At 45.2% G+C, this 23,528-nt stretch overlaps 1 long non-coding RNA gene across 1 annotated transcript in view; it reads left to right on the top strand.

The window, feature by feature from the left end:
* The window catches only part of LOC138503857 (uncharacterized), a 56,867-nt gene extending 33,739 nt beyond the window's left edge, over positions 1 to 23,128 (top strand). The window contains exon 2 of the long non-coding RNA XR_011279722.1: positions 21,656 to 23,128. This is a non-coding gene — a long non-coding RNA (uncharacterized lncRNA). The remainder of the gene's footprint in view (positions 1 to 21,655) is intronic.
* Positions 23,129 to 23,528: the final 400 nt, after the last annotated feature.

Here is a 23,528-nt window from a genome sequence, read left to right as displayed (position 1 = left end):
TCCCAGCCTATCTCAACCTTCTGTTTAGGCTCCTCTGCATTGGAATGTACCCCCAAGTCTAGGACCATGTAAAATTCAGAAGGCTCCTAAAACCACACTTTGTTTCAATTTATTTTTTTCTCCATTGGATCCCTCGCGTGTGATTATATATTTGTTTTTTTACTTGTTTTTTTCACATATTTCCTTTTTTTTCCTTCAGCTTATTCCCTAATGAATTGCCATTTATGTACAACCAATTAAGTCCATACCTGTGGCATTCACATCCAGGTTGGGATCCCCTTGAAGTGGAGCATGCGGCAGCCTGCATGAAACCTATGTTGTGATCCACCATCCCAGATAGTTGAGATTCTCCATCCTCTGCCAGTCCTTCATTATTGGTCCTGGCCCACAGGGGTGTAGAAGACCCATACAATCTGGGGGGCGAGGGTCGGGGGGGCGGGGTGGACAGGGGACACCGTGCGGACTTGTGTTTTAGTCAAAAAACTCGGCTTTTCACAAATTTAAAATAGCAGTACATATTAAATTACATATATCATCACTGTATAAAATAAGAGAAAAGGAAACAAGAAAATGAAGAAAAAGAAAAGCAGTTCAGAGTATAAAATCCTTCAATTTGGTGTCTCACTTCAGAAGGCTCAGTTCACGTAGAAATTGACCCGATACTGCAATTGGCATCCATATGGGCTGGGAAGAGAGCTAAGGGGACAATGCATTTGTTTTGGAAGCAAGATAATGCAGAGCAGCATAGGCCTGAATCCCAGCCGGTTCCACGCTTGGAGAATGGTCTCCGGTATTGGTCATTTATTTATTTATTGAATATTTGTAATGCGCTTATGCAACAAATAGTGGGCGGGGAGAGGCAGGAATAACCTGGTTGCAGATACTTCTTTACATCTTTCCCCCACCACTGACATATGCAGTAGATTGTGCAGGAGCTTACCCAAATGTATGGAATTACTTGGGTCTTAATAATATTCCCCCCCCCCCCCCCACGGGCCTTGTTTTTCTCTTCCACCTCAGTTGGTCTGATGATCCGTTTCACTTCTTGTGTTTCTCCAGGTCTCCCAGCGATGGACATTTTTAAAGAGAGCTTTTATAATCCTCTCACCTGTGCTTTAAGTGCAGATGCTTTATGAAGTTTTGCCAACCCAGCCTATCCTATTCCACTTGAACCCTCAATGATGGAACATGAGTGTGCCCCTTTACAGCAGTGTATGAGCTGCAATCATACCTCAGCACCAGGGTATTCCCTGCTTTACATGGAAAGCAGAAGAAGTGCTGTTGTGAATCTTGAGGCTCTGCTTTATTTTTTTCATGGTCACCAAGATGGTTTATGGTGGCCTCTATTAATACTTGTCTACAACTCATTATTCAGCTGGTGGTGGGTACCAAAAATGCAGTTGTATCCCTATTTTAAAGCAAGCGTTGGCAACGTCAACAGTTTGGGCTTTAATGTAGGCATGGAAAAGGCACTTGCCAGGCACCACCATAGTGATATTAGGTACCCACTGACGGTAGCAGCTGCAAAATGGTGCAAGTACCTGGACATATAATAGCAGTGCTAGGCAAATGCCCAATACGTATACACAAACAAACACTTGCCATTGCTGTTTTTTAGCAGGACTTCAGTGATGGAAATGCATAGTGCTGTCTGAAGGCAGCCCTGGATCAGACATTTGTATTACACCAGTAGTATGTTCCCAGCTCCAATTAAGTTATTAACTACACTGGGCTTTGTAGTAAACATGCCTAAGTTAATGTTTTTTTTCTAAACCAGAACTTGCACTTTACATGCCCTTTTATAGATCATTCTAGTGTTTTTTAAAATAGGTTATGGCGTAAAATGCATCTGCTACCCTCGTGGCATCCACCAAAAACCCATCAAAGTTGCTAAAATAGCCAAAATAATATGATGCTGTGTCGCAAGGCAAGATACCACACACCCTGGCACCAGCTCCTACTACAGGACAGGTCAGAGGTGAATATATACCTCATTTAAGGTTAGTCCTGACTTCAGAGCTAGGCTGCAGGTAGGATTGAGTGAAAAGGGAGTTGATGCAGGAGCAGCCTGCTGTGACTGTCTCTTCCTGGAGAGGAACCAGACAGGAGCGCAGATGACAATGGGGCAGTGGGCGAGAGCAAGCTACCACATGTACCATCACTTAAGTCCTGCTAAAAACCAGCAATGGCAAGTGTTTGTTTGTGTATACGTATTGGGCATTTGCCTAGCACTGCTATTTTATGTCCAGGCACTTGCACCATTTTGCAGCTGCTACCGTCAGTGGGTACCTAATATCACTATGGTGGTGCCTGGCAAGTGCCTTTTCCATGCCTACATTAAAGCCCAAACTGTTCACTTTGCCAACGCTTGTTTTAAAATAGGGATACAACTGCATTTTTGGTACCCACCACCAGCTGAATAATGAGTTGTAGACAAGTTTTAATAGAGGCCACCATAAACCATCTTGGTGACCATGAAAAAAATAAAGCAGAGCCTCAAGATTCACAACAGCACTTCTTCTGCTTCCCATGTAAATGCAGGGAATACCCTGGTGCTGAGGTATGATTGCAGCCCATACACTGCTGTAAAGGGGCACACTCATGTTCCATCATTGAGGGTTCAAGTGGAATAGGACGGGCGGGGTTGGCAAAACTTCATAAAGCATCTGCACTTAAAGCACAGGTGAGAGGATTATAAAAGCTCTCTTTAAAAATGTCCATCGCTGGGAGACCTGGAGAAACACAAGAAGTGAAACGGATCATCAGACCAACTGAGGTGGAAGAGAAAAACAAGGCCCGTGGGGGGGAGGGGGAATATTATTAAGACCCAAGTATTTCCATACATTTGGGTAAGCTCCTGCACAATCTACTGCATATGTCAGTGGTGGGGGAAAGATGTAAAGAAGTATCTGCAACCAGGTTATTCCTGCCTCTCCCCGCCCACTATTTGTTGCATAAGCGCATTATAAATATTCAATAAATAAATAAATGACCAATACCGGAGACCATTCTCCAAGCGTGGAACCGGCTGGGATTCAGGCCTATGTTGCTCTGCATTATCTTGCTTCCAAAACAAATGCAAGACGTATTTTTACACGGTGCAGGGATACAATTTTAGGGGGGATGAATGCCATTATATCCCCCCCCTTAAAATTATGGGGGGGTGGGGGTTTGTCCACCCATGTCCTACGTCCATGCTAATCCCAGTTTTTTGAACGGGCGCCATTTGCTGGATCGACATTTTGTGCCAATAAAGACCATACAAGCCCAAAGTTCTGGGAAAAAAAGCAACTCTTGGGGTGTTGTGAGCATCTAAAGAGGAGGCACTCTTAGCAGCTTTCACGATAGAAATGGGCTGATCTGTCCTGTGAATGCCTCTCGCAATTCTATGGCAAAGGTTGCCCTGCGTTTAGCTCAGCATAGGCAAACTCATTGATCGAATGCGGACTAACACCCCTTCACAACTTGCACTGCTGCAGAGTTTGACATACAGTGGAGTCTGGAGAAACATAGCAATCCTACGGATAGAACTGAAAGCCGTCCTACATGCGGAAATTGGGAAGAAGGCGAAGACGACCACCAGTCAGAAATCCGGAACAAAGCAAGAATAATATATTCTGGAAATTGAAGTTGACCAGATAATAGACGGTCTCTTGGAAACAGAGTAGCAAACTAGTCTGGGTAAAGACACACAGAGAAGAGCCACATTGCACAGGAGGGTAGGTTGCCAACCTCATGGAGAAATTGCTTCCCTGTGTGGGGTCCTATGGCACTGTACCGAAATACAGAAAAGATGTACCACCCTGCCAGGCTACTATGACCCTCCTCAGCCGACAACCTCATTCCTGCACCTTTCAGCAGGAGGAAGTTTGTGGGAGACCAGTGGGCACAGCTGGCCCCTCCCTTTGGAATGACCTCCCGGTGACGTTTAAGGATGGGGCATAACCATCTTCATTTCAGGAAGAAACTAAAAACTCCCCCCCCTAACTGATCATAGTCTCTGATCATCCAAGTCTCCCGCTCCGTTGTCTGAGGTCTCAGCCCCTCCGTACTCTACCGCCTCCACCCTGAATCCTCTCTATAGCACTTGCATCTGTGACACACCTCCCCCGGCGATCTCTACCCTTTGGAGTCTCCAGAACGCTGTCGTCTCTCACCCCCTCTGCTCTCTACCTTCCTTTCCTTATTTTCCTCATGCCTGACTCCCCTTCGTAGCACTTACCCCTGTGACACCGCTCCTTGCCACGGCGCCTATCCCCTTTTGCACTTCGGGACATCTATGCTGGATTGCACTTTGCTACGTTTTGGTTTTGCACTACCCTTCTGCCCCGCCCCCCACACCAATCAGTCACACTCTCCACTGTCTCACCTGCATCTTCATCTTCCTGGTGTGGCCTTAGCTTATTGGATACCCTCTGTTAGTCTCTTAAAGAAGTTATTCCTGGCATTGTCTATTAATAGTGCCATTAGCTGCTACCACGAGCCACCTGTTTGAAATGGCATGCATAGGTTGTGAGGGTGATTCATGAGGAGTTTGAATCACCGTCTGGAGATCCGCCTCCTTCCTTGGCATTTTGCGCCACAATCTTTGTATCCCTAGTATGTCACACTGGTGGGAATGTATGCACCAGGGCTGGACTGGCCTTTAGGGAACTCCGGAGATTTCCCGGTAGGTCTCTGCAACCTCGGCCTCTTTTGTGTGGTATTTCCAAATGTTTCCATAGCTAAAGGGTTGGGCTTGCTAAAAATAAGTAATATGGGGCCACTTTGAACATTCTTTTGTTTCCCAGGCCACCCCTGGTATGCACCACCTAATAGGACGCCCCAGGAGTGCTTCTGCTGTGGCCATCCCCGTGGATGACTAGCGTGTGGTGCAGTATTTATGTAAAAATCTGTACATCGCTGCTTCCCTTCATTTTTCCAATTTAGGCTGAAGTGCAAAGGCTTGTACAACATGCGAGTAAAGCGCCCCATAGCACCAGTTGCCTGTGTCCAGCTGGGTGCAATCTTGTGATGTTACTTGTAGGCTCCGCATGAAATATATATTGTTCAAAGGATTGGTGGACTGCTGTTTACAATTGTTTTGGGATACAATGGGTCATGAATATCTTTCCCATTGTTGGATTCACCACCGTTGACACGGTAGATGCCACAAATGCCACCTCCTTGGAGTTTGCCCATTTCAGCTACCGCAGCCGGAAAGTGTTTGGCAGCCAAAATCCTACCGAAGACCATGCTTGTCTGTTGCCACAGGCTGGAACTTCAATCGGCGGGGATGGTCTGGTGTGGCAGTTGCCTGACCACCATTCACATTTACTATTATCTGGTTCTAAATCAGGAACCATATTTTCTCATGTAAACTTGCCTTGGTCTTGACTATGCATTGATGGCATGCCTACTGGCAATTGTGTATGTGTGTATATATATATATATATATATATATATATATATATATATATATATATATATATAATTTGGGGGTTTTCTTAATGACATCCGAAAAACTTTGAACTTTGATGAAGCAGTTCTTCTTGCGAGAGTGTGAGATTGTCTGGGACCCTCTAGAACACCTGGAACGTACCAATAACTCATCCCTCTGGTGTCCCAGTAGCTGGAGGAGTTTGTTTTGTTGACCTGAACAGATTGTGCAAACCACAGCCCGAAAACATTTGTCCGTTTTGCTTGTGATAGCCAGTTCCTCTCTGGATAGTGATTGGGGCACTGCAGCCCCAGTGACCATGCTGGCATAATACCCCATTTCAATATCTTCAATGTAGTTAATTATTCTGTTATGGATGACCGGACAGATCCCGTTTGTTGGTACCCAGCTGATACAGGAAGATTGCATCAAGCGATTGTAACTGCAGTAGCTACCGCTCTATCGGATCGGAGGCCTCAGAGTATGTTATATATGTGGGAATTGTGGGGTGGGTTGGGGGCTTATGGTTCAGCATGGCCAGAATTGGATGCCTGTAAATACACATGAAAGAGGCAACATCCCTGCAGTACCACCAAAGCACTTTTACCATCAGGCTATGATCCTTGGCATTAAAGCTGCCGGAAGTCGCAACAAATGATTCCTTCTAGTTTTGTTGGAAGACGTTCGGCACCAACTACCCAAATCTTCATCTTTTGTACCAATGGAGATCCATATGGGAAGGAACCATGGTGTTCTATCTCGACTCCATCTGCAGCGGGATTTGCTGATATCCTGCGTTGAGATCTACCTTGGAGAATATTTTTGCCGGCGGAAGGTTCGCTGCAGTGTCCTCTATCGTGGGAAGAGAAGGTGCATCAGACGCAGGTCAAAGCGGATCCATTCAGAATCCCGCTACTTGGGCTTTGCTGCAACCATAATCGGGCACACACATGGAGTTGGGCCTGATCCCTTCTCTATAATGTTGTTTTCCAATTTGTCATGTTCATTTCCACTTTCTTTCATAGGTGAAATAGCACCCATCAATGATGTAGTGACACAGGTTGAAGAGTCTCCTTAACCTGCATGCAAACAGGTTGGCTTTTTGGGACGATGCCCCTTGACATAGTGCTGTGCAGGTCAATAATAGACTCGTAATGTCCTCCGTTTCCACCCCAATAAAGGATGGTCAATCTTGCTGCCATTTATGACTAGAGTAGACCTGTTGCTGGGGTGTGAGGTTAGGCTGGGCCCAGGCGTGTTTATGCTCAGTGTATGGTTGCCACAAAAGCCCCTTCAGACGTAGTGCTGTCAAGCCACCGAATTTCAAAGTGAGTAACTTTTTATGTCCTGGAGACACAATCTTGGTTTGCCAGAAATGGTGCCTCCGCCCATCGCATTCACCGATTCACCATTACCTGTTGGGATTGTCTCTTTTTAACCTCCGATGTTGGAGATGCATGTCGGTTGCCGTCGCTTGCGTTGGTCATCTCCCATAAGTGTGGATAGGAAGAAGACTTCATATGTGGTCCTGTGGTATGACTCAAAGATATCAATTGTGCATCCAATTGGAACATGTTGCTATGGATAGTAGCCTATTAGACCTGTGCTGACGTGCACGTAGGTCCACAATTATAATAAATTCAAGCTAAATGATGATATGACCTGTTTTGAGCATTTGATTGCTAGCACAATGCTCGATCTGGTTATGCTCGATCTGGTTAGACCATCTTTTGCTCCCAACCAGTTGCTGCCACCCTCCTGAATCCTCTTACATAACCTAATCCAAATGCTCAATTCATTTGTTTCTGGTTGATGAACCCTCCTCTTTCGGACATGAACACTGTAAACCTTGTTGACGCCTGATTCGCTATTAAGGACACACTTGAGAAAATCACATTTATATATAATGCGTTTATAGCAGTCCCTGCGCAATGGCAATTCATGGTGTTGTCCGCACCAATGGGAGGTTAACCAAGTCAAAACCTTGTTCCTTTCAGTGTAGAAAGATTGCTGTTGTCGCAACTCGCCTTAAGGCTTTTTTCTGTTGCGGCCCATTTCTGCTTCGAATGCCCTTGCGGTGATAGCTTTTCAGTGAACTACAATTCATATTGTCCGGAGAACCAACCCTCAAGCTACACATTTCTTTGTTGGTTTGCCCTTCCTATTTGTCAGGAACGATCCAAGATGACCTGTTTTAGCATACATTGAATTGTCCATCCAGATATGTTTGATAAACAATTGTCTGTTTCTAAACTTCACTCACCGCTGGGTACTTCCATGTGAACAATACATTTTTACGAAACGTGAGCATGGTCTAGTCGCTTGTTAGGCCTGGGTACAAGAACATGGCTGTGTGCAAGATGGTGATAATGGTGTTGCGACAATTCACCAGATATATGGAGAGTACATTTTACTGCCATACAATACATGTATGGAGACTGCATGGTAGATGCCCGGCCTCCACATTCAACCTGAAAGAAAAATGTTTTAGACATTGAGTAGTTCTGGACCCCTCAGGCTTTCAAGTAAATGTGGGTGTTGAGGATTGGGCGTGGGGGAAAGGTGCAGAAGGACCTCCTAATGTAAGGTTTGCAAAGTATGTGTAGACATGTGCAACCTCAATTCTAAATCTTAAATGGGAAAAAAGCGAAATTATACATATAGATACATAACCATGGTTCACATATGCATATCTCTGGAAAAATACACAGGCTGCCCAGATGAAACACAGAAAATATGTGGAGAAAGGAGGGATTGATAGCCCCCGGGTTGGTTTTTGAGATTGCAATTGGCTGTCTTGCATTATTTGTATTATACGGTGAATTTGAGTTTCCCTATATCTGTGTACTATTTATGTGTATGCGGTCCGTGTCCTGGCGAGATGTATCCAATGAAGTTGTTTTGTTATTTCTTTTATGCGCTTTTAAATCGATCAATAAGAAAAGATTAAAAAAAAATCGACCTGGTGCACACTTTCATGTAAGTCAGATGCATCTTTTTGGTGGTATGAGGCGTTTCCTGTTGCAGAAGCTGATCAGGTCTTGGATCCTGTCTTCCACTAGAGGTCTGGTCTGGTCTGGTGTTGCTTTTCCAGTGTTTTGGATCCTCTCTTCCACTAGAGGTCTGGTCTGGTGTTGCTTTTCCAGTGTTTTGGATCCTCTCTTCCACTAGAGGTCTGGTCTGGTGTTGCTTTTCCAGTGTTTTCGATCCTCTCTTCCACTAGAGGTCTGGTCTGGTGTTGCTTTTCCAGTGTTTTGGATCCTCTCTTCCACTAGAGGTCTGGTCTGGTGTTGCTTTTCCAGTGTTTTGGATCCTCTCTTCCACTAGAGGTCTGGTCTGGTGTTGCTTTTCCAGTGTTTTGGATCCTCTCTTCCACTAGAGGTCTGGTCTGGTGTTGCTTTTCCAGTGTTTTGAGAGTTGTTTAGCAGAATCCTTCGATCTCTCAAAGAATCGTGCCTGAAGGGGACTGTAGACTGGTTATGCTTAACATCCGCAGGAGATGTCTGGCCACAGAAAAGCAGCCGTTGAGCCTTTCTTTCGGACATGACCAGCAGGTTGGGGTTGATCCAGCCTGCACCAGGCATTCTTGCTGTTATCCAGCATTGGGGGAAGATGATGTGACATCAGCCATCATAGCCACGGGATTAGAACATATATCCTTCAATACTGCATCCGTGATCACAAGCTCCAGTTCGCTTTCAGAATTTTTCGTCGAGCAAGGGAGGAATTGGGCTTGTAGGTGGACCAAGAAGCTTATAAAAAAAGGCCCAAAGCTCGTGAGATTTAGATAAAACCAGGAATACTGGAGAATCACCAGGGCAAAGGTTCTGGGCCCCTACCAAAATTTCAAATGCGCTCTGTGCATGGGCTGATCTATTCAGGCAACCTGATGAGTTTTTTTAGGAATTCAAAAGCTACTAGAGTTCATTATTCCATAAATCTCTCAACTTCACACACCTGCTCAAACACTTGTTCCAGCTCCCTCACATACATGCAACATAGGACAGATGTGCAAGCACTCTCTCCCGCCCTTACACACACACACACTCCTTCAAATAAATTGACACGCACTTTATTTTTATATTCAACACTTACTAAGATGCATATAATTATTTGTTTCAAAGTTTTCATCATATGCATTCAAATATTACATGTTTTCAACGTTTTGTTAAACAATGACAGTCTATCGCCTTGATGTTTTCAAAGCTTTGTGAAACAGCGATTCTCTTGTTACCTGCATTACCTTTTTCATTTGTATCCACGTTTGTTATAATATGCACTTAGCATGGGAAGACTTTTCTTCATAATCTGTCTGAATTATGCTAAGCATATACCAAATGAAGTATGAGGTGGTTTTGTTGCAGCTTTGATGTCTCCAGGTCCTACTCCAGTACATGTACAATTCCCCACAGTGAGCAGAGCCTAGGCTTCCTCTCATGTAGTCCTCCATTCCTACCAGATGTGTGCTCGGTGGGTTTCCACCCGGGGGAGTGGACTGCATTGCAACACACGACTCTGAGGTGTCCTGCGTAGGCAACGTCAGTTTGTTTTGGACCCCTTGATAGCTGTTGGAGTTTACGCCACCTTAAACCTCACTGTGAGCCCTCCCACCTATTTGAGAGCAATGCGGGTCGTTTAACCTAACTAAACTGGGATACAATTGCTCAAGTGCTGATGTGGTTTTGATTTCCAGAACTAATTTAGGCTGAGTGCATTTCGGTGATTACTTTGTATGTTTCCATAAGCGTATTGCTTATAAGTCTAGGTACTTAATGCACTCATCTTGGATTTCATGCAAACATGTATGCACTTTTATTATAACTAGATCTTTGTTTTAGCTTTGCCATTAAATGGATCCTTCAGTCACTCTGAGGCATTTACGTGATCCCAGACACTGCTTCGCTCTCATTGGCTATTCTCACTTGCACAAAATATTGCCTAGCACTCACGGCACTTCTACCCTTGCCTTCTCCATTTATCCTCTGTGTTCGCCTTCCAAATTCACCTTTGGCAGACAGGCTTGGCGGTTTCTCAAATAGTTATTCCTTGCTTTTGCTTGGGGTCAGTAATTGCAAGCTCAAGGAAATTGTCCTGCACGCACAGCGAGTGTCTGCTTGGGCACATCTTGAGCCCATCGTACACGCACACACACGCACACTTCTGCTAGTAATGCAAGATAATCACTCTGAAAATGGCGTCAAGAAAACTCCCTTAGTAATACTGATTCCATATAATTCTCATTCCCAATTATTTACTCTTTCCCCCCCCCCCGCCCCCTCGATCCGTTTGGTGGCTCAACATGCATACAAAGTTGCATACCTTTCCCTCAACCCTTCTTGCAATTCTCCAAAACTCTGCCATCACTCACTATATCCTTCCCCATACTCTGCTATGGACTGGACACCCTTGGTTTGGGCAGAATATGCAAACATCCAGACTAGCAATGGCTGATTTAGCATGGTACAAAAGATTCATAACATGCATTCTTCCTCGCCTTTGTTGAGCACTTCACCTGAGCCACCCTGGGGGTGGAGCGATATCTGCCTCTGGGATTGACCTACTCTTGCAAAGTGCTTGATCTTGCCACATCTGCTGCAGGTTTGCCCACTTGCACGGACATCATCCTTAGTGGGGCACAGAAACACCACCGAAGTCCCTGCTCCTGTCGAAGGCACCAGACATTCTAGCAGGAATGGTGCAGGGCACTTCTTGTCCTGAATTTCAACTTTACTCGAGATTTCCCAAATATATCCTACTTGTACTGTAGTTTCTATGCATCAGCTCAATTCAACCTTTTTGTCAGGGTTCCAGTTCCAGGATGATTCTGTGCAGTGTCTTGTCCCGTTACCTAAGGATTTGATAGCCGAGCTGTGGTGGAAGAACATCCTTGTATTAACTGCGCCCTCCCTTGATCATTGTTTGTGGGAGTCACGTGGGAATCGAAGAGGCACTACAGTGTTATCAATTCAATGATGTGTTTAACGGTTTAATGAGGGGCCACCGTTGACACAGGGAGATCCTTCCCTCCCCAAGTTAAGTGTCACACAATAAACGGTTGTCAGTTCTTTTATTCAGTCTTATCTCGGCCTCATATCATGCCCCTTGGATACCTCCCCCTGACCTACCAATGAGCCAAGAACCAGGCCAGTGTACAGGAAATATATTTGTATTTATTTGAGTTATAGGTCAAAGAAATCACACTAAACTACACACCACCTTCTTTCTTGTTAGACAATCAATTATACAAATTAGTTAAGAAAAAAAACACATTCACAATACATGATCTCGATTTCAATTCAAGAAATAATTAGCGCTGGTCCGTGAACGCAAGTTAGTGCTGTGCCATTTCGATTTTCCTGCACACTTAGAAGGCTAGCAGTTTGTAAACAGGGTGATATAGTAATATGTTTTTAGGACCCCCCCTACTTTGGTCTGGGGTGATAAAGTCTGACAGAAAAATTAGGGTGATTGAAGAATTTTGGATTTCACACCCCCGCCCCCACTTAAAGGCCTGTGTTAGGGGAACGTTGGACAAAAGGATTGGACTGATTTAAGTATAGACACCCCTCTTCCTTAAAGAAGTCTGGGTCAACAGGACAAAAAGGATAACCCAATTAAATTATAGGCTCTAGGTTTTCAGCACACATTGGGAAGTGAGATTTAATTTTGCATTTTAACAAAAATCATCCATAGTGTTCTGCCAAGGGGAATCAATTACATTATTATTTTTAGTTCAATAGGCTAAGGATCTACAGTTCCTCCCCGCCGCTATAAAGGGGAAGGATTTAAGGCAGCAGATTCCCGGACCTTTGGGTTGTAAAGAGTTCACTTTTACTTACATAAAAAACCTCTGTTTGAAATTCAGCAAAGCCAGCTGCATTTCAGGACCCTCTGGAAAGATAGGGCAGGGGTCTGGTCGCTCCACTCTCAAGGATGGCCCCCAGCACTCCACCATAGGACCCAGTCAGCTTTTAGGCCTTCCCAGAAATGGCTCCACACAGATGCACTCTCAGCCATCTCCTCTGGTGTTTCCTTGCAGCTGTCAGATGGTAAGTTTCAGCAGCTCTCTCTTCCTCCTAGTGCAATCCACCTTTTTATATAGATTCGATTACACTATCAAGTTTACACTCTTGGTGGAGTACCCTGCAAGTACTCTCATAACTAGGATTGGACAGTTACCCTTATCTCTTCTCCCAACTCCAGCCCATCTCTATGGATTTTGAGTCTGGAGCAAAAATATGGTAGCTTCATGTGCAATCCCCATTTGTTCTCATGACAGATTCTTGGCAAAAACTAGTAATGTGGCAAAACCTTCATTTTACTAGCAACTGCCATAGTATATATATTTTCATTTTCAGGTAATCATGGGCAATTAAATAAAACATCAGCCAGGTCTGCACCATTTTGCACGACTGTGTGGACATTTTCTGCCGTTTTCACAGAAAGCATGGTTATGAACATGCAATTTACTCTCCACATTCAAAATTTCACCCTTAACCAGTTTGCCTACTCTTAACTTCAGGAAATTTTCAGATCAGCCTGGAACCTAGTTTAACTGGCCATTACAGTTCCCGAAGTCACAGGTGGATGAATTTTATATTACCAAAATCACCTAGAAATTATCTTAACAAATGGGACATAAATAACGTAAATCCAACTTCTGGTTGCTGAGAAAAAGGCCTACATGATAATAGTCCTTTTAAATTAATAGCAAATCATTTGGATATGCAAAATGGAGGCATCCTATCTTCAGTGACATTTGTCTCTCTGGGCAAGTGTTTTTATTAGTCTCTTTGAAGTTGGTCGTTTGACGTTGGTTACAAATATTAAATGGGGGATGCATTTGCTACAGAGATTGCCCTACTGTAGATGAGCAAGGCTGGCCCTGTGATGAGGCCTGTCCTCTTATCTGGAGGGGTCCACTATTTCAATCTGAAATGCATCCATTTCTTGTTTTTGTTTCAAAGTTCAGCTCCTCTTAATTGTAGGCCCTGTCTTCACACCTCCTCTCTACAGTCCAGCGATGCTCTAGCCAGGGTCATTTGTCTCTGCACAGAGCAAGACACCAAGTCGAGAGAGAGTCTGTTTTCAACACCTCTTAGCAGCCACACTTTATTGTAGTTGTAAAATTGTAATAATACATCTTTATTGTGATAAGTTAAGAATTGTACACAAGCATACATTTATACCATATAATAATTCATACATCATATACAATAATCAATCATACATAATAATATCTTAAGATCATGATAAGATGACGCTCATTAAATAAACTACCATAAAAAACATTTTAACCATTACTCGCAGGAGCCCAAGACATAGTACAGATGTTAATACCTGTCTAGCTTCCCACAGTGATAAAAGTATATATGTAAAATTCCAACTTTAGTCCTCTCATACTCTTGTGCTTATAGTGAGGGAAGTGCCACACAGGCCAAGGCCTTTAAACTTCCTTACTTATTTCTTTCCATCACATATGTGCGTTCAACTCCCTTTTATTAGGCTTAGCTTAAGCCGCATTCACACCAGACATACCCTAGTGTTAATTTGCTGAGTGCACGCTAGTTAATTATAAAATAACCTAGTGCTGTCGATATGCTGCCTTTTTAGATCATATAAATTTGAGCACGTCTCCATACTCGCAGGAGTGCAATTTGTAAGGCAAGAGAATCGGTATTCAAACACCTATCCCAAAAGGAATCGGTGAGGGCTGTCTCATACCTATGCACATGGCTCCCAAAGTTAGTCATGTAAATAGCATAGAGTTTTATGCACTGGGTGAACACATGTCTAACTGTTTCATGTTGGTCAGTGAGGGAGCAGAGGCGGCAAAATCTGTCTTCCACTGCTAGCCCCAGTCGTGGTCCTATTATTGTACGTACTGGGAGCTGATTGTACAGAGTTTAAGGATAAAGATCCTAAACACGGGATCTGGACAAAGCAGCGAATTGGATTGGGTTTCGCAATAGAGGTGCACTACATGGGACACTTCCTCATATCCCTTTTAGTTTAGCCAAGTGGGTGTAATTCTTGCACCAATCCCATCTAGCAAACATTTTCCCCAAACATTTTTTTAGGTGTATGTATGGGGTACCCAGACTAGGTTTATAGGGCCAGTTAATCTCAAATAATTTCTCGTTCAAAGCTTGGAAGTTAGAACCCGCAAAGACATTTCCCGAATCCAGGTTCCTGCCAACTGTCGCTAGCAATTCACATCCTGGGTTAGAACGGGACTTGAGATTGAAACAACCTCTCGCCTGACTTGCCATGCCACCCAAGGAAATGAGACCCAGCTCCAAGCCCAAATATTCCATGGAACAAGATGGTCCCATGTGCAACATCGCCCGCCAATAGAGACCTAAAGCATTAAGCCAAGAAAAGTCCTGCATGGCCAGGGCATAAAGTCCATACAACATTGCTGGGGCAAAGCATTGCTTGTAGAGCAGGAGGATTCCAGCCAAAGCGAATCCTGCGTGCCCACCTGCAAACTTGCGTGCTTGTAGCGTTAGTTGCTTAGCTCAATGAATTTTCTTGTTCTTAATGTGATCATAATCACCTCGGTCACTAACGTCCAAACCTAGGTATGGGTAGGACTCGACATAATTAATTGTGCCTAGCGCCGTGTCAATCCAAGTCCTGTTGACCACATTCCAGCATCACGTTGGTCTTCTACAGGTTTATGCTCAATCCCAATTCTAGAGCATAAGTGGACAATTCATTGAGCAAGATCTTCATTCCCTTATATGTACGATCGAAAAGGACTAGGTCGTCTGCATATAGCATTCCCATTATAAGCAAGTCATCAATCCTCGGCGGACAGTTTGCTCCTCCCAATAGGTGGGGCAGGAGGTCCGGTATATACATATTATATAGTATGGGAGTTGCAACGCACCCCTGTTTCAATCCCTTATTGATGGATATAGGCTCAGTTACGCCACCCCTATGGTCCAGACGCACTCTAGCGTTGTTATTCTATGCAGCCGGAATAGGATGTGCACAATCCAATCTGGGCAATTTAAAGTCCTCAACGTAGCCCATAGGATGTGTCTGTTGACCCAGCCACACTTTATTGCAGTTGTGAAATAGCTGTGGGGGATGTAAACCAGGCTTTCCATAGGGGCAGTCCTTTGTGACATTTGTCCAACTGCAAGCAAAGCGTTTGCCTCTGGCCTACAGAAACCGTTTCATGGAAACAAAGTGGGGTTTTCTTTTCAAATGTTTGCTGGTGTTTTGCATGCAAAACATAATATACCAAAGCCGTTTTGGTGTCCGTGTTTAAAAAAAACAAAACATTTTTTTCAAGTGAAAGGGACCCTTGAATTTCTTCATTTGTTAATTAGAAAATGCTGCTTTTCCTTTAGTAATGACAGCTAGCCCTTTTCCACATGGCCCTTCAGTTCTCTTAGTTTGAGACCTTTGATTACACCCCACATGCAAAAATGAGAGACTCGTTCAAGTGATCGAGACCAATTATATGGAATGATTTAGCCTCAATTAAAGGGCCTTAAACCAGAGATGTGTGGCATGCGTGATGCAATTGAGGTATCTGAGGGCAGTAATATGCAAATGTATGGGATGCATTTTAATGTGTGCAAGGCCAGTGATTCAGATTAGTGTGACGCCATTGAAGGGAGTGAGTCTACAATGAATAGCAGCCATACAGAAAGTAGTGAGACAGTTGAAGTGTATGGGATCAGAAAAACAGGGAGGATACATTCCCCACTCCATGACATTGGCACAATGCTGTTCCCTCCCCTCATTATGGGCATGCTATCTGCTGAAACCCCCAAGGTACGCAGCTTCTTGCCTATGGCCCTTTACAATATATGCACCAATTCACCTTGCGTCCATCACCAATGATGCACTATTGCTCCTTTCCTGCAGAATAATTCTGTTCTTGCTTCGAGCGACTAATCCTACATGTGTGCTTAACCGCTCTCAATCATGTCTCCTGACACTATCCCTTGCCCTGTGTTCCTCTTGTTGCACACAGTCCCTCTCCCGCCATTCAAAAAGCAAATGGGTCCTCAGGATGCCTATGCTCTGAGCCCATGTGAGGATACACTCACTCAAAAATTCTGATTAGATACCCTCTGACCATAGGTCAGTAAGAATAAATATCCTCCTGCCCTGTGCGCGCTGCATGCACAAGCTCTGGCCCCAGCCCCTCGGCAAATGCACATGCCACACGCTTGTTCATGCCCCTCAAGAAATGCACCCTGTTACCCCAAAACAGGCTTCTGCATATATACAGCCTTGCCCTGGGACCCTTCAAATAGATGTACACCTGCAGCACTTTTCCTCTTGACACAGTCCCCTCGGGATGCACTTGCTTTGGCCCCTGGGGCAGACACATGCATACTCCTTGCCTAAGGCCACATTTATGTTCACTGTGTTGCTCCAGACAACCTGGGATATGCACATCTGCCTCAGACACCCTAGCATCCCCACCCATTGCCCTTCAGCATCTACACTCTTTTGCCCAAGGTCGCAGAGGACACACTTGCTCCTGGACCCTGACTACGTTGCAGGCTCCTCCCAGCTGCAAGCACCCACTTGGTATATGCATTCCTGCACAGTCCCAGACCCTCCCGATCCACTGCTTTCTGCCAACAAACCTTCATGATTGTAACCTGCTGGCTACCATCCCTCAGGATTCCCACCACCTTGCCTCTCGCCTTTGCTGCAGGACTCTTGGACTAAGCACTCTTTCTCCCAGGCTGTTCAGGATCCCAATGCCACCCCGCCCCCAGCACATCGGGGTGCACACATCTTGGCCAATGCCCATCAGGATAAAAAATCTTGCCCACTCTTGTCCCAGGCCCCTGAGCAAATACAAATTCTGATCCCAGGCTCCTTACACACACTCCCTACTCCCCCACCCCCAATATCCGTCTCCAGGTTAACATTATTTCCCCCCAGGACCCTCCTGTTGGACAACCTCGCAACATAGACCCCTCCTGCATAGACCATCAAGAAAATCCAGATTCCTGTAGCAGAGTCCTTGGTATATGTAAACTCGTCCTCGGACTACTAGCCTCTTGCCCCTCAAAATACACATCCCCAGTCCCCTCACCATCTGTTTCCGAGGCTCACCATGAACATACCCTTCCTGCTGCTTCTTGGGATGTACATGGTCTTGTTCCTGTTTCCTTGTGAGTGCCTATGTCCTTGCTTCAGGGCCTCTGGATACACGCAATATTGAGTCGGAATCATGGTGATTGACAACCGCTTAGCCCCAGAAACCTCTGGATATGCATCCTTCCATTCATGATGCAGGATTGCATGCCTCATCCCCCAAAATAAATGCACACTTGCCCCAGTGTCCTCACCATATGTAAATGGACAAGTAGCCTCTTGGCCCCAGCCCCTCGATGTACACCCGATTTATTCACCTCATAATGCCCACCTGCTTGACTAGGGTGTCTAAGATTATCTAGCATTTTGAACCAGGTCGCCCCTACAAAAACAATTGCTTGACTAAGGACCCTAGGATGCATGTACCTTTTACTCCAGGCTCTTTAAGGTGCACACACTTTTACCAAGGGTTACTCTGGATACCAACACTGTTGTTCCCCGGACCTTTAGTATACACAGTATGTATGTCACCAACTATTAATTCACCGGCTCTTGCACCCAGCCTCTGGTGATGCGAAGTAACATGCTCCGGATTCCATACTCTTTTGGAAAACACCTTTTCTTTTCTCAGGCCTTTTGATTTTCTGGTCCTCTTGGCACACATGCCTCAAGATACACTGTCTTACCTTGGATGAACATCTCCTTGTCCGAAACCCATAAAGATGCATCTACTTGCCCCAACCCACTGAGTAAACACTTGTCCCAACCTCCACCAAATATGTTTTTGTCCCATACCCACTGTATGCACACAGCCTTGCTCTAGACCCATAATCGTGCCAATTCTTTTGCCTCAGGCTTCTCTATACTCTTAGGCCTGTCTTGACTTAGGCTCCTGTGGATGAACATGCTCCTGCTCCATTTCCCCTCAAGATGCCCAAACCTGGACTCGTCCCCCACTCACTGGATACACTTGTTCTTCCTTTAGGATCCTCAGGGTGCATATACTATTGCCTTTTAGGATTAGGTATGTACCGAAATTCAAATCCAAGTAAGTATTTGGCTGAATTCCAGATGAAAATAAGATATTCGGCCGAATACTTAATAATCATTCTGAAGCCAACTAGTTTCCCCCCACAAAGTAAGTAGTGCTCTGTCTGCGTGCCTGGAATCATTCAGGCATGCCATGTTTTATCCTTTAAAAAGATCATTAAACAAATGCTGCTGTCACTTTTTTGATCGAAGTGCAATGGAAATCCCTACCCTTCATGTGCTGGACAGACACACTTTCATCTGGTGGTTTGCTTGAGATGGGTGAGCTGAAGTAAAAGTCTCAATATTGTGAATGTGCCTCTTGTCTCCCCTATATTTTGCAGTTGAAAACCATTTGAGCTGGACCAATTGTTTATGAAGTCGCTATTGCTTTTGGAAAATGTTATTTTCTTTAGGCGCTTATTGATTTGATGATGATGTGTGTAAGAAGCTTCCAGTTCCCAATCCAAATAATATAATTAAGTGAATTAATATAGCTATTGCAGAGATCCCAATTAGTTCCAAACTCTGAGTAAAATGCTCAGGAAGTAGTGTGCCTGCAGCAAAGCACTGTGTTCACCCTGCAGGCCAAGGTTATAAAGCAAGTAAGAGGGCTCAGTGGGAAGTGTGCCAGTGGCAGAGATGTGCTTGTAATATCGAACATAGGTTACAATTCCTGACCTCCAACTTTCTCATGTTGCCAAAAGGAGTCCATGAGAATTGGGAGACGTTACTGAAGAATGTGGCAATATATATTTTTTTTTTTAACCAAAATGCCCCAGTCTGTATCGGCAGTCATATTCTTACCAATATTAGAGAGTTAACAAGGAGGGATGCATTTATGTAATAGACAAGGAGATACAAGTTTACTTAGAACTATTGCACCAAATGGATGTACAAGTGCAGCAAATAAGACAAATAAACATACACATGACAATGAAATATCTGAAAATCGGCAGTGTGCCTTCCCCATAGGGTCAGCTGAGAACCATGGCGGACTCGGCATTCGACAACATATTTGGGTCTGGTTTCTTTTGCCATGTCCCAAAACATCACAAACCTACTCCACCCAAAAAAAAAGAAGAAAATACTATTTATTAATGAAAAGACATGTCTCAAATGCCTCTTCCCCACTCAGTACCACATGTAGAAAGCATGGCTTTAGCATCCCAAAGGTTTGTATTCAGTAGCATGTCAGCAGGGTGCTAATAGATGTAATCAATCCCACCTCCCAGCCAATCCCCTGTAACTGGGAGGCTGGAGCCAGCCCAAGCTAACAAAGGCCCTGTTTGCTCCCTGTCCGCTACAGGTATGCCAAGGTCTCGCTGGTGATGCTGTGTGCCCCCCGGTTGCCTGTGATGATGTGCCCCCCCGGTCACCTGTGATTCTGGTTGCCCCCTCCCCCAGTCACCTGTGATTCTGGTTGCCCCCTCCCCCAGTCACGTGTGATTTTGTGTGCCCCCTCCCCCGGTCGCCTGTGATGCTGGGCACCCCCTCTGGTCATCTGTGATGCTGTGCCCCCCCCCTGTCACCTGTGGTTCTGTGCCAGCCACCAGCCTCCCCCCCCCCGTGCACACCCCTAGTCTCCCGAGATGCTGTGTGTACCCCCCTCAACCCCGGTCACCTATGTGGTTGTGTGTACCCCACCTTGCCCATTGTTTTGACATCACAGAGGCACTGCTAAGATGGCCGCCTCATTTTAGCAGCCCATAGTCTTTTGCTGCCCGGAGTGCCTGCCACCCTCTCATTGGTTGTATTGGCCCCCATCAGCCAATCCATGTAACCGGGAGGTGGGAGCCATCCCAAACCAACAAAGGCCCTTGTCTGCTCCCTGTCTGCTACAGGTACGCCAAGGTCTCACCTCTGATGCTGTGTGCCCCCCCCCACCATCCCCTGGTTGCCTGTGATGCTGTGTGCCCCCCTCCCCCCGCACCCCTTGGTCGCCTACCCCACCTGTGGCTGCCTGAGATGCTGTGTGCCCCCCACCCTGGTCGCCTATGATGCTGTGTGACTCCCCCCCCCCCATCCCCCCAGGTCACCTATGTTGTTGTGTGCACCCCACCTTGCCCATTGTTTCGATATTCACATTTATGTGCCGCTGCCGCCCTGCAACAAGGGGTAGGTGCATGTATTTGCCCACTGAATTGACTTTGCATCTGTGTGTTGCTGCCGCCCTGCAACATGGGGTAGGCACCATGTATTTGCCCACTGAATTGACTTTGCATCTGTGTGTTTCTGCCGCCGGTAAAATGGGGGTATGTATTACCTTTGCACATTCCATGTTGTAACTCACCGTTGCGCTTCCTTTTCTGTAACCTGAAGCACTTACTATAACCGTATTCTAAAGTTAAAGCGCCTAGATACTTCTGGGTTTTGTGCGCTATATAAGTGTCAAATAAAAAAAATAAATCACTCCTTTTGAGTTTCAGTGCCTTGCTGGAACCAGAAGGCTAAAGATGGATGGGTCCAAAAGGAACATTTGAAAGCCCAAGTAGACCCATCCTAGTCTCCCCTCACAGTTATTGCATACATGCATACTATACTTTGGGGCTAGTCTTAGTTACTTGGGACCTGCCCAACAAGCGACACTTATGAATGCACAAAAATGTAAACTGTTCTGTTATTGAACAGGTTTGTTTTCTGATAATGTATTCCTTTCATGGTTTACACAAACATCTTAAGTATACAACAAAGAAATGAAATGCAGTAAAGAATGGATATACATATTTTAAAGTGTTTTTAATTTACAGTGTTTTTCTGGTCTACTTAACGTTATTAAAAATGCAACTATTTTTCTCTGTATTCGGCTCCAGCCGAATACTTTTCCAACTACTCTGCTGAATACTTAAATCTACTATGCGGTACACCCCTAGTTAGGATGCACACGTATTGCTCCTGACTCCTCGGAATACAGCCATTCTTGGTGCAACCAACCTGCATACAGTTTTGCTTCATGTTTCCTTCAAACATAGGGCAGGGCACATTATCTGAGCCCCCCCTCCCCCACCGGAGATGCACGCACCCTTTGTTGCTGCCCCTCAGCATGCACAAGCTCATGTCCCAGACCCTTCAAAGCTCATGACCTCTTCCGCATTGTCTCATGCCTCTTCTCTGCTTCTCTTTCAGTCACGAGATCAGCTGGTTATGGGGAATGTACCTGCTGCGCGTCGTTATGGCTCCAGTGCCCAGCGCCTGAACCTGGCCGCCTTGTCTGTCACCATCATCAGCATTGCACTCTTCATTTTTGGATGCTACAAACGCCGCCTATTTTAAGTTGGAGATGTGCTCTTTCTCGCACTACGAGAACTTGTATCAAGCAATAATGGCTCTGTGGTTCAGTCTTCCAATTGTGCCATCTTCAACAAACATGAGCACAAAAACTGGCCAAAATCATCACATTTCCTAATGTTCCTTTTTTATTTTTCTTCCCCTCTCTGATTCTTCAAAGACTGAAATGTGGGTGCACCAGCCCCAACCAGACTTTCCTTTGAGGAGCAAGATCTGTTCCTCACCAAAGGCTCCTTAGATCCTGATCCTAACGTGTACCTTGTTTTTGTCTCTGCCCTACTGGCCTTTCAAAGGAAAACTGAACATGAGCTAAAGTTGGCTCTAGCTGTCCCTGCTTTGAAATGTACTGGCATGTGCACAACCCTACTGTCCTTCATATGCAAGCCGAGACTTTAACTTCCACAGCCTTGCCAGTGTTTCAGATATCAGCCCATTGGGTGACTGGCCTACCTAGGCCTTTCAGAGACTTTCTCAGGGGTGTTGGTATATCTGGAAAAGATCTGGGGCTATGCTAATGTCGGGGACCCAGGGCTAGCTAGCCTTTTGGTTGTAGCCCCTGAGCTTCTATCCGGGGCTACCATCAAAAGACCAGGGGCTATTGCCCCCTCACTCCTGCCCGCCTTGGAACGCCTCTTTGTTAACCCATGACAGACCAGCCATGGTGGGTCCACAATAGTAAATGGTTAGACTGAGACACTCTCATGCCTGACTTGTTCAGCCATACAGGTCTATCGGAGGTAGGCCAGTCACCTGGAAGGCTCACCGTTGGGGCTGGGGAAGTGGGTCACATATCGCCAGTCTAGCCCCTGAAAGGTCAGAAGGGCTTACAAACAATTGGTCGCATGTCAGAAGCACGCAACAAGGCTGGTGGGCCGATTCAGTCTTTTTCTTTTTTTTTATCTGCAAGAGTAATGTAGACTTGGCCTTCTGTTAATGCTTGCTCTTCAGGGACCTGACTGTACTTCTATACACACTCTCTCCTACCCCAACTACATCTACATTTTGGCTCGGCAGGAAGGTGTAATGGGGAGAGAGAATGACCACACCTTCTCATTCAGCACGACGGGGTTTCCATTTTATGCTGGAATAATCTGTCCACCAGCCAGGGAGATGTTCTTTTTGTGATTTTTGTATTTTCTTTTTTTAAATGTTATTTTGTAAACATTTTGTCATTTCCTCCTTCTCGTGTATAATACCACTAAGTGATGTGCTCGTGTCTTTGCAACATGCTCCCGGATTATGCCAGCCAGCATTCTTTCATTCCATTTTTCTCATGTATTATCTTTAAAACATTAAATGCAATTTTAAGAATATCCTGTCAGACGTGGTTTTTAATGTTTGAGCGGCCAACCTCGTTAGCAACTGAACCGAATTGAAGCATGGGTGGCAACATTTAAATGTACTGGAGAGGATGTACTGGGGAGGGGGCGCGCCCGAGGACCTAAGTGACGTCATGGGAAGTGAAATCACAGGCACTTCCCTGTGGGCAACGCCAAGGACGTCATTTCACCAAAATATCAGGGGCAGTGGAAGTGACATCACATGGCCCTTGACCTCTGATGGCATTGCATGAAGTGATGTCCTTTGACCCCACTCTGACGTGACATCACAAGAACCGATGTAACACGACCTTTCACCCCTTGACAAAACAGGAAGTGGCATCACATAGCATCACATGTTCCTAAAGTACACTACGAAAAATGTAGTTATA

This window comes from Ambystoma mexicanum, chromosome 11, assembly GCF_040938575.1.
Source record: "Ambystoma mexicanum isolate Mex_15411 chromosome 11, UKY_AmexF1_1, whole genome shotgun sequence".
In the NCBI taxonomy this organism is placed as follows: domain Eukaryota; kingdom Metazoa; phylum Chordata; class Amphibia; order Caudata; family Ambystomatidae; genus Ambystoma; species Ambystoma mexicanum.
This window is presented reverse-complemented; position numbering and strand designations above follow the sequence as displayed.